We start from the raw sequence: 11576 nt of genomic DNA, 5'->3' as shown, positions 1-11576 counted from the left end.
AGCCTCTCGAGTAGCTGGGACTACAGGCGCCTGCCACAATACCCGGCTATATTTCACATATATGAACATAACTAAACCAAAAGGCAAGGAAAGGAATGTACAGAGTAATTTGCTAATCGTCAAAGTAAAATATTATATTTTAAAAATAAATTTGAAGATTGATTCAAATTTCCTTACACTGTACATCTTCTTTATCCAGTTTACACCAAAGGAAAACCTATCTCCCACATCCATGATCATTGATATGGATCAATATTGAAAAAGTAAACTATCATCTGTTTATATTTTGTTTACTCTTACCATGCCAGAGTTCTCATAGTGGATAATGCCACTCACCATAAGCCTGTGAGTGTAGATAAGATCTTCCCAGTGCTCATACCACAGCACATTAGTGGTCTGCTTCAGTTTAAAATTTCAAATGCAATTATCAGCTTAGAGACACATATTTGGAAGCATAGAAGAATCTTTAAGCCAAAATTATTGCCCTCTACTATAACTTAAAAGGATAAAATATTTAATCTTACTGAAGAACGCTCAATGGAATACTTCTAATAGACTAGTCAGGAGCTGAGATGTGAACATTGACCCTAAAATGATCACTAGGCACATTTGTAAATAATAAGAATCATAAAAGCAAAGCACCACATACAATAGATTAAATAGCAGCTTCCTATTTATTAAATGGAACACTATGTAAAAAGATGGAAAAATTGTGATCCAATAGCAGCATAGAAATTCAACTTATTACACATAGATTATCTTAGACACATAAGTTTTTTGACACTTGGCTTTATCATCTTTAAAATAAATACAAAAGCTTTCTTCACAGACTATTCTTTGTGTATCTATTTCATGTTAGGCAGTGTGGTGAGTGCACAGGTATGTTGTGTGTGTGTCTGCACAATTAATTTAATTTAAATTAAAAATAACTTTATGAGTTAGGTTTTATTAGTTCCAATGGTTAGAAGAGGAAATCAAATGATATTAAATGATGTACCTAAATCATATGTATGATAAGAGGTAGAGGTAGTATTTGACACTGCGTCTGCTGTGTTTCAAAAATTATGCCTGACCATCATATAATATTGTCTCTCTCAACATACAAAACAGTGCCTTTAAAATTACAACAACCTATAGCTGTCTAAGGTGGTATCATCATTATTGTATTTAGATCTCATAAAATAAAAAGTACAATTGGTCTAAGCAGTAGAAAGGATGAAGCATAGGCACTGGGCTGGATGACATGTTTTTTTTGTTGTTGTTGTTGTTTGTTTGCTTGTTTCTTAGCTCCAGAAATATTTAGTTGGATGTGTAAAATGATATGTTTATCTGCGTGATTAATGATAACATAGACAGAAAGATTTACTTAAGCCATTTATCTCCTTGGTTTGTGGTGGAGATGCTAAGACCTCCTATTTGTAGATTTGTTAAGACTCATAGGTTCAGCATATGGTTGTACTCATGTCTAAGATTTATTCTAGTGATTATAGAAAGAATATACAGCAGGATGATAAGAGAAAAATGACAATGGCAGAGTCTGAAGAAATCCATAAACAAACTTCCTTACACTTTCTTCTCATTATTGAGGGGCCACATATTGCACACTTCACCTAGCAGTGAAAATGTAGGAACATGTGTGTAATGTTTTACTCAGGTTACCCATTAGAAGATCAGTACCCAAGGTTTGTTTGGGGGAGGGATCAGATGGGTTAGAGGGGTGGTTATGAAGGTACCCACTCCCTAGCACACAGCAAAATGTTAGATTACCAGAAATAAGTGGGATATTTAACACAAACCACATTGTACACTGCAGAAACTTCTCCACAGCTTTGAGAAAAAAGGAATCCTCCCCCTCACATTCTATGAAGCAAACATCACCCTGATACCAAAACCTTGAAAGGACTCAACTAAAAAGGAGAACTACAGACCAATTTCACTAAAGAATATAGATGTAAAAATACTCAACAAAATCATAGTCAAGAGATTACAGCAGGAGTCCTCAAACTATGGCCCACAGGCCACATGCAGCCTGCCTAGGACATTTGTCTGGCCCGCCGGGTGTTTTTGTTGCCCCAGTCTGTCCTGCTTAGCAGCTGACTCATCCCGGGGCCCACAGTCCAGCCCTAAAATAGTCTGAGGGACAGTGAACTAGCCCCCTGTTTAAAAAGTTTGAGGACCCCTGGATTACAGCTACTACACACACACACACACACACATTACAATCATATAGGCTTCATCCAAGGGATGCAAGTCTGGTTTAACATACACAAGCCCATAAATGTAATTTACCACATCAATAGAAGCAAAAAACAAAATGATTCTTTCAATAGATGTAGAAAAAGAATTTCACAAAAACTCAGCATCTTTTTATAACAAGAACACTTAAGAATACCAGGGTATGTGGCTCATTTCTTAAACTAGTTAAGCTATCTATGAAAAACCAAACAATAATATCAAACTGAATGGAATGAAACTGAAAGCTTTTGCACTTAGGACTGGAACCAGACAAGGATGTACTCTTATTAGTACTACTATTCAATTTTGTGCTGGAAGTTCTAGCTGAAGAAATCAGGCAAGAAAAGGATACAGGGGACACCCATCAGTGGAGCTCAAACCCTCACTCTTCAACAATGATATGATCTTCTGCTTAGAAAACTCCAGAAACTTGACCACAAGACTCCTGGAAGTGATAAAAAAAAATACAGTAATGTCTCAGGATATAAAATGTATGTCCAAAAATCAGAAGTTTATCTTTTTAATGCCAATAACAGTCAAGTTGAGAAACTAATCAAGAAACAATTCCCTTCACAGTAGTTTCAAAGAACATGAAATACTTAGGACTTTGCCTAAGAAAAGAGGTAAAGGACCTTACAGATAGAATTATGAAATCCTAAGAAGAGGAATAGTATCTGAAGTTTTGGGGAACACTTCTATACTGCTGGTGGGATTGAGAACTAATACAACCTTTTGTGGAAAGAAGTATGGAGAATCTGCTAAGGAACTAAGTACTAGGTACTAGGTATCTACCCAGAAGAACTAAAACCATTTTACCACAAAGATATTTGAACCAGAATGATTACCTCAGCCCAATTTATAATTGCTAAGTCATGCAAGCAACCTAAATACCCATCAACCCATAAATGGATTAACAAATCATGGTATATGTATACCATGGAATACTATTCAGCCATAAAAAGATGGAGAGTTTACATCTTTTATGTTTACTTTTATGGAATTGGAACACATTCTTATTAGTAAACTATCTCAAGAATGGGGGGAAAAGTAGCCAATGTACTCAATACTACTAAAAAACCAACACATAAACATTTACACCCTCATGTGAATAATGAAACAAAAATATAGTCTAGCAAGGGGGAGGGTGAAAAGGGAGAAAAGAGGGAAAGGGAGAGGATGATTTTGGGGAAGAGGGAGGGCATTTGGTGGGATATCACTTAATATAAACAATGCAAGAGTATATTTGAAAATAATTGAGAGTAATTTTTTTGGGGGGGTGATAGAGTCTCACTTTGTCATCCTTGGTAGAGTGCCATGGCGTCACAGCTCACAGCAACCTCCAGCTCTTGGGCTTAGGTGATTCTTTTGCCTCAGCCTTCTGAGTAGCTGGGACTACAGGCGCTTGCCACAACGCAGGCTATTTTTTTGTTGCAATTTGGCTGGGGCTGGTTTTGAACCCACCACCCTTGGTAAGTGGGGCTGGCGCCCCACTCACTGAACCATAGGTGCTACTCAAGTAAATTTTTAATGTCTTACCACAATAGACAAGTAAAGGAGGACATGGAGATGTTAATAAGTTTTATTTAAGCATTTCACATTGTATATCAAATTATCACATTGTATATATGTATATATAAAATGTATATTGTTATGATTTTAATTAAAAATAAATTTCTAAAAAAGGAAGAGAAATAGCAGATAACATTAACAAATGAAAGACTATACCATGCAACTGGCTGGGAACAATTAACATTGTTAAATGTCTACACTTCTTAAAGTAATCTACAGATTCAATGCAATCCCCATTAAAATACAAACATGAAACTTTGAAGAACTGGAAAAAATACTTTTTAATTTCATTTGGAACCAACACCCCCGAAACAAACAAACAAACAAACATGTAGCCAAGTCAAGTCAATTTTTTTGTGATAAAAACAAAGCTAGAAGCATCATCCTACCAGATTTTAGGCTATATTACAAATCCACATTAATCAAACAGCATGGTATTGGCACAAAAATAGAGACATAGACACTTTGAAGAAAATAGAAGACCAAGAATGAAACTAGTTCCTTACAGCTATCTGATTTTTGATAAGCAAACAAAAACATATATTGGGGAAAATAATTCTTGTTCAATAAATGGTGCTGGGAAAACTGGATAACTATATTTAATAGACTAAAAGTAGACCTGCATCACTTACAAATATTGACTCATAATGGGTGAAATATTTAAATCTAAAGCATGAAACAATAAAAATCCTAGGCAAATGTGTGGAAAAAACTCTCAGAGTTGTTTGCCTGGGAAAAGATTCTATGAAGTAGTCTTCCTTGGTAACTGCAACAAAAGAAAAAATAAATAAATGAGACTTAGTTAAAAGTAAAAGCTTCTCTGCATACCTAAGGACACAACAATCAATGCAAATAGATAACCTTCAGAATGGGAAAATATTTGCAGATTACAAATCTGACAAATGCTTGATAACTAGCATCTATAGAGAATTTAAACAACAACAACAACAAAAGAGCTAATAATCCCATCTATCACTGGGCAAGAGACATGAACAGAACCTTCTCTGAGGAAAACAGACTAATGGCTAACAAACATATGGAAGAAAAAGCTCATTGTCCCTAATTATCAGAGAAATGTAAATCAAAACCACCTTGAGATATCACCTAACCCTAATGAGAATAGCCCACATCACAAAGTTCCAAATTTGTAGATGCTATCTTGGATGTGGAGAGAAAAGAATACTTTTTGCACTGTTGGTGGAACTGCAAACCAATACAGCCTCTTTGTAAAGAAGTATGGAGAGGCTTGCTGTTCATAGCTCAGTGAGTAGGGCGCCCGTCACATATACTAAGGCTGGTGGGTTCAAGCCCAGGCCGGCTACTAAACAACAATGACAACTGCAACAACAAAATAGCTGGGAGTTGTGGCATGCACCTGTATTCCCAGCTACTCAGGAGGCTGAGGCAAGAGAATCACTTAAGCCCAAGAGCTGGAGGTTGCTGTGAGCTGTGATGATATAGCACACTACAGAGGGCAACAAAATGAGGCTCTGTAAAAAAATTAAATAAATAAATAACCAGTTTCAGGACTGGAATAAATTCATAAGGCAGTCAGAAAAAAAAAAAAAAAGGCTGCAGTCTTTGGGTAATTCCTACAATTGTGCTGGCTCACAGCAAAAGGACCTGGGGGACATACCACCCAGTGAGCCATTAGTGGTTTCATCCAAGCCAGTGGCTGTGTCATTCCTACCTCAACTTCAGGAAGTGCAACTCAGGGAATGTTTGTTTCCACTTGGGAAAAAAGGAAAGTAAAGGGTTCATAAGACTCTACTTTCCAACTTGGATACTAGCTTAGCCACTGTAATATAAAATACCAAGCAGACACCTTAAGACATTCAGAGATGTACCCTGGTCCAGAAGGAAACCTGCAACCTTGAATAAAGGACTCCATTCTAGAAGGATTCATGATGTGCTTATTAAAGAGACCTTGGGCTTTGAATAAACATGAATGATAGCTAGGCAGAAGATACTACAGGCTTTGAGTGAGTTTGGGCATGGTCAGACTTCGTACAGTCTCAGTAGCACTGAGCATGACAGACTGCAATGTCGCTCTTTTTTTTTTTTCTTTTTTTTAACAGAAACTCACTTTATTGCCCTCGGTAGAGTTCTGTGGTGTCACAGCTCACAGCAACCTCCAACTACTGGGCATAGGCGATTCTCTTGCCTCAGCCTCCCAAGTAGCTTGGGCCACAGGTGTCCACCACAATGCCTGGCTATTTTTTTTGCTGTTGTTGTTGCAGTTTGGGTGGGACTGGGTTTGAACCTGCCACCCTTAGTATATGGACCCAGTGCCCTACCCACTGCACAACAGGCACCACCCCCAATGTCACTCTTCTAAGTCTAGCACCACAGCACAGCGATTGAGGAAAGAGAGTGAAAGACTTTTCCTGGTAATCCAGAAAATCTCCCCTATGTTACTCATTTGCATCAAGGTGGTACTACCATAACTCTATGAGACTGATAGCATTACTGACTTAAGATGGTCCCAGTGTGGATATGGGTGCAAGGACCAAAGGCTTGGAGCAAAACTTGGACTTTACCTAACAAATGCAAACAATGTAACCTAATCATTTGTACCCATATATTAATCTGAAATTATACAAAAGAAAAATTCAATTGACAAACCACAAAATGCATCTTAGTCTCTCAACAGCAGAAATAATTAACAAACTTACAGACAGTTTAGAAATACACAGAAGAGAAAAGGGAGGAGGGAAAGGAGAGAAAAAAAAAGTGGCTGGGTGCAGTGGCTCATGCCTGTAATTCTAGCAGTCTGGGAGGATTAGGTGGGTGGATTTCTTGAGCTCAGGAACTGAAGGCAAGCCTGACAAAAGTGAGACTCCATCTCTACTAAAAATAGAAAAACTAGCTAGGCATTGTGGCAAGTACCTGTAGTGTCAGCTACTCAGGAGGTTGAGACAAGAGGATCACTTAAAGCCAAGAGTTTGAGTTTGTCGTGAATAAGGAAACCACGGTACTCTGCCCAGGGTGACTGAGTGACACTGTCTCAAAAACAAACAAACAAAAAGGACGTAAGCACACACATACAATCTAGAAAATAGCCCCCAAATGTCAAATCTAAGACTAATTTGCCTCAAACCAGAGGTAGAGAGATAGCAGTAGAATTTTTTTTAAATGAGAGAAAACTTTCAAAATGCAGAGAAAGATATCAATATTCATTTACAAAAGATAGTAGAACATGAAGCAGAATTAACCCAAACAACACAACCTCAAGGCATTTAATAATCAATCTCTCAAAGGTCATATATAAAAGAAAACATCTTTAGGGAAGCAAGAAATAAGAAAAGCATAATATATGAAGGAGATCCAATATATCTGGCAACAGACTTCTCAATGGAAACTGTATAGATCTGGTAGAGTAGCATGACATATTCAAAGTGATGAAGAAGTAAACAAACAAATAAAAACTAAACACTAGGATAGTATATCCTGAAAAAATATCTTCCAAACATAGAAGAAATAAAGACATTCCCAGACAAAAAAAAAAAAAAAAAAAAAAAAAAAAGCTGAGGAATTTCATTAACAAGAGACCTACCTACAGGAAAAACCAAAAGGATTCATTTTATATGAAAGAGATATTAATGTATAATAAGAAACTGTCTGAAGTTATAAAACTCAGTGGTAATAGTAAATACACAAATACTAAATATTACATTTGCTAAAATTGATCTATATAAACAATGTATGTATTAAGTAAGAAGAATAAAATAAATATTTATCAAATATAATAACTACAACATTTTTTGAAAGATAGTTAATTGAAAAGTTATAAATGGAAAGACACAAAGGTAAAAATGGGAGAAGGATGAAATTAAGTTCTAGAATTTCTTTAGATTTCCCTATTCTTGTGTATTTGTTTGTTTGTAAGTAGAGTTACATTGTCATTAAATTCACCAAGATGATCTAACAATTGTAAATAAATATGGTGCAATGGCTCACACCTATAATCATAGCACTCTGGAAGGCTGAGGTGGGTGGATCACATGAGCTCAGGAATTTGAGACGAGCCTGAGCAAGAGTGAGATCTGTCTCTACTAAAAAAACCAAACCAAAACAAAAGAATAACCTACCTAGGCATTATGGTAGGCACCTGTAATCCCAGCTATTCAGGAAGCCGAGGCAAGAAAATTCCTTGAACCCAAGAGTTTGAAGTTGCTGTGAGCTATGATGTCATGGCACTGTACCCAGGGCAACAAAGTGAAACTCTGTCTCAAAAAAAAAAAAAAATATATATATCTCAAAAACTAGAGCTCCCACATATATAAAACAAATATTATCAGAGCTAAAGAGATAGACCCCATACAAAACTTTCTGTGGACACCAATATCCCACTTTAAACATTAGACAGATCACTCTGGCAGGAAGTTAACAAAAAAATTGTATTTAATCTGCATTATCATCAAATAGACCTAGTAGATATTCATAGAACATTTCATCCAATAATTGTAGAATGTACCTGCTGGCCCTCAGCTCATGGATCATTCTAAAGGATAGACCATATTTGGTCCACAAAACAAGTCTTGAAAATTAAAAAATGCAAAATCATATCAAGTAATTTCTCTGTCCACAATGAAATAAAATAAAGAATCAATAATAAGTGGAACATTAGAAATTGTAAAAACACAGGGAAATTAAATAATATGTTCCTTAATTACCAGGAGTTCAATGAAGAGATTAAGAAAAATATTAGAAATTTTTCAAAATAAATGAAAATGTAGACACAAGCACCCAAATTTAAAAAATACAGAAAAAGACCCATTTATTCATTTTCCTTATTGTTGCAATTGCCACAGAAGTTTTCTTCATAAAATCCTTCCCTAGGCTGATATGCTCAAGTGTTTTCCCCACACATTCTTCAAGGATGATTATTGTTTCATGTCTTAGCTTTAAATCTTTTATCCATCTTGAATCAATTTTTATAAATGGTGAAAGGTGTGGGTCCAGTTTCAGTCTTTTACATGTGGTTATCCAGTTCTCCCAACACCATTCATTGAATAGGGATTCTTTACCCATAGACATATATATATATATATATATATGTATATACTTTGTATAGATAGATAGATAGGTTGTATAGTCAACAACCAAAGCAAAGAGACAACCTTCAGAATGGGAAAATATATTTACATATTGAAAATTGGACAAAGGCTTGATAACTAGGATCTACAAGGTACTCAAATTAATCAACAAAGAACTAACAATCTCATATATCACTGGACAAGAGACATGAATAGAATCTTCTCTAAGGAAGACAGACTAATGGCTAACAAACATGAAAAAATTCTCATTGTCCCTAATAATCAGAGAAATGCAAATCAAAATCTTCCTGAGATATCACATAACTCCAATAAGAGTAGTCCACATCACAAAGTCTCAAAACTGCAGATGCTGGGGTGGATGTAGAAAGAAGGGAACAGTTTTACATGCTACTGGGAGTACAAACTAATTAAACCTTTTTGAAGGTAAGTATGGAGAATCCTCAAACAACTCAAATTAAACCTCTCATTTGATCCTGCAAGCCCATCTGTAGGCATCTACCCAGAAGAAAAATAAAACAAATTATCATAAGGACATTTGTACTAGAGTGTTTATCATACTCAATTAGCAATTGCTAAAATATGGGAACAACCTCAATGCCCACCAACCCAGGAATGGATTATTAAGTTGCAGTATATTTATACCATGGAATACTGTTCAGTCATGAAAAAATATGGAGAATTTACATGTTTTGTATTAACCTGGATGGAGGTAGAACACATTCTTCCTAGTAAAGCATGACAAGAATGGAGGAGCAAGAAATCTGATGTAGGGGGGATTCTGGGAAGATGACCAACTGGTAACAGCCCTTGTCAGAGGCTCCTGAGCAAAGGAAGAAAAACTGGATGTAATCAGAATCTATGAAGCCAAAGACGGAGAGCTCAGCCCAGAAAGAAGTTCAGCAAGCTGTAAATCCAAGGAAGAGCATTTAAGAACACAAAATACAGGTACAAAGAGGGCCCCAGAACTGCTTGCTAGAGCCACATGCCTCCCAGGGGTGCTGGGTGGCCACAGGGGAGCCCCCAGCTCCTGGCAGGCACAGAACTACTTGCTAGAGCCATGTGCACCCTGCAGGTGGCAGTGGAGGAGTCCACCACTCTGGGAGGGCCCAGAACTGCTTGTTAGAGTTGCATACCCCTTGAGCAGCAGAGGAGATCCCCGCTCTAGGCTCCAGCTCTGGGCGGGCCCAGAACTGCTTGCTAGTGCCACAGGCATCCTGCAGGCAGCAGTGGAGGAGTTCTCCATTATGGGCAGGCCCAAAACTGCTTGCTAGAGACATGCACACCCTACTAGGGCCAGCGGAGAAGTTCCCAGCTCCAGACACCAGTGTTGCGCAGGCCCAGAACTGCTTGCTAGAGCCACATGCAACCCATGGGGCCACTGCAGAGGAGTCTACTGCTCCGGGGGGGGGGGCCAGAACTGTTTGCTAGTGCCACATGCATCCCACGGGCTGTGGCAGAGGAGTTTCCCGCTCCAGACACCCATGTTGGGCAGGCCCAGAACTGCTTGCTAGAACCACACGCAAGCCACAGGGCTGCAGTGGAGGAGTCTACTGCTTTAGACAGGCCCATAACTGTTTGCTAGAGCCACAGGTGTCCCACAGGTGGCGGCGGAGGAGTTCCCTGCTACGGGCTCCCGTGAGGGGAGGTCCCAGATCAGCTTGCTAGTGCTGCGTGCATCCAGCATGCAGGCAGCGGCGGAAGAGTCCTTCGTTCTCCATTCCCCTGCCTCCCCCACTTCCCGGTGGGGCTGAGCTAGGACTGATCCAGCTGCTGCTGTTCCCCTGCCCCCCAGTTGTCCCCTGGTCACCCTGGCAGGGCAAACCAGGACTGATCTGGTCGCATATGTGCGCTGGGTCACCGCTGCCATTCCCCAGCCCCCTGGTTGCTCCGGCAGGGCTGAACTAGGATTAATCTAGCCGCTGCAGTTCCCCTGTCCTCGGTTGCCCCGGCAGAGCTGAACTAGGACTGACCTGGCTGCACGTGTTCCCTGTGCAGCTGTTGCTGCTTCTCTGCCACCCAGCTGCCCCAGCGGGGCTGATCAAGGACTGTCCTGGCCTCTACCATTACCCTTCCCCCCCAGTCACCCAAATGGGGCCAAACTAGGACTGATATGGCCACTGCCGTTCCCCCACCCCCCGTCACCCTGGTGGGGCCAAACTAGGACTGATCCAGCCGCTGCAGTTCTCCTGCCCTCCTAGCCACCCTGATGGGGCCGAAAGCCATTCCCCTGCTCCCCCTCTGTAGCCCTGGCAGGACTGAAGTAGAACTGATTAGGCCATTCGTGTGCTCTGTGCAGCTGCTGTCATTTCCCTGACCCCTGGCAACCCCGGTGGGGCTAAACTAGGACTGATCTGGCTGCGCAAGCACCTTGCACCATTGCTGCACATCCCCTGCCCCCCAGTCACCCTGGTGGAGCTGAACTAGGACTGATCCTGCCACTGCTCCTCTCCTGCCCCCTGGTTGCCCCCCGGCAGGCTGCATAAGGTCTGATCCAGCTACCTACACTCCCGCGCAGCTGCTGCCAGTCCGCTGTGCCCCAGTCAACCTTGCGCCCGAGAACTGGAAGAAGATGTCAGACACACCCTGTCTCTCTGGATAACCAGAAGAAGCCACTGACTGAATGGTTCTGATAAGGTCTCCAAACAGAATAAACTAAGCATGGGGCGGAATCAGTGGAAAAACTCTGGCAACTTGAATAACCAGAATAGATCA

The sequence above is a fragment of the Otolemur garnettii genome, unplaced genomic scaffold, assembly GCF_000181295.1.
Source record: "Otolemur garnettii isolate 467f Iridium unplaced genomic scaffold, OtoGar3 scaffold00186, whole genome shotgun sequence".
NCBI classification, from domain to species: Eukaryota; Metazoa; Chordata; class Mammalia; order Primates; family Galagidae; genus Otolemur; species Otolemur garnettii.
Note: the sequence above shows the minus strand (reverse complement) of the source record.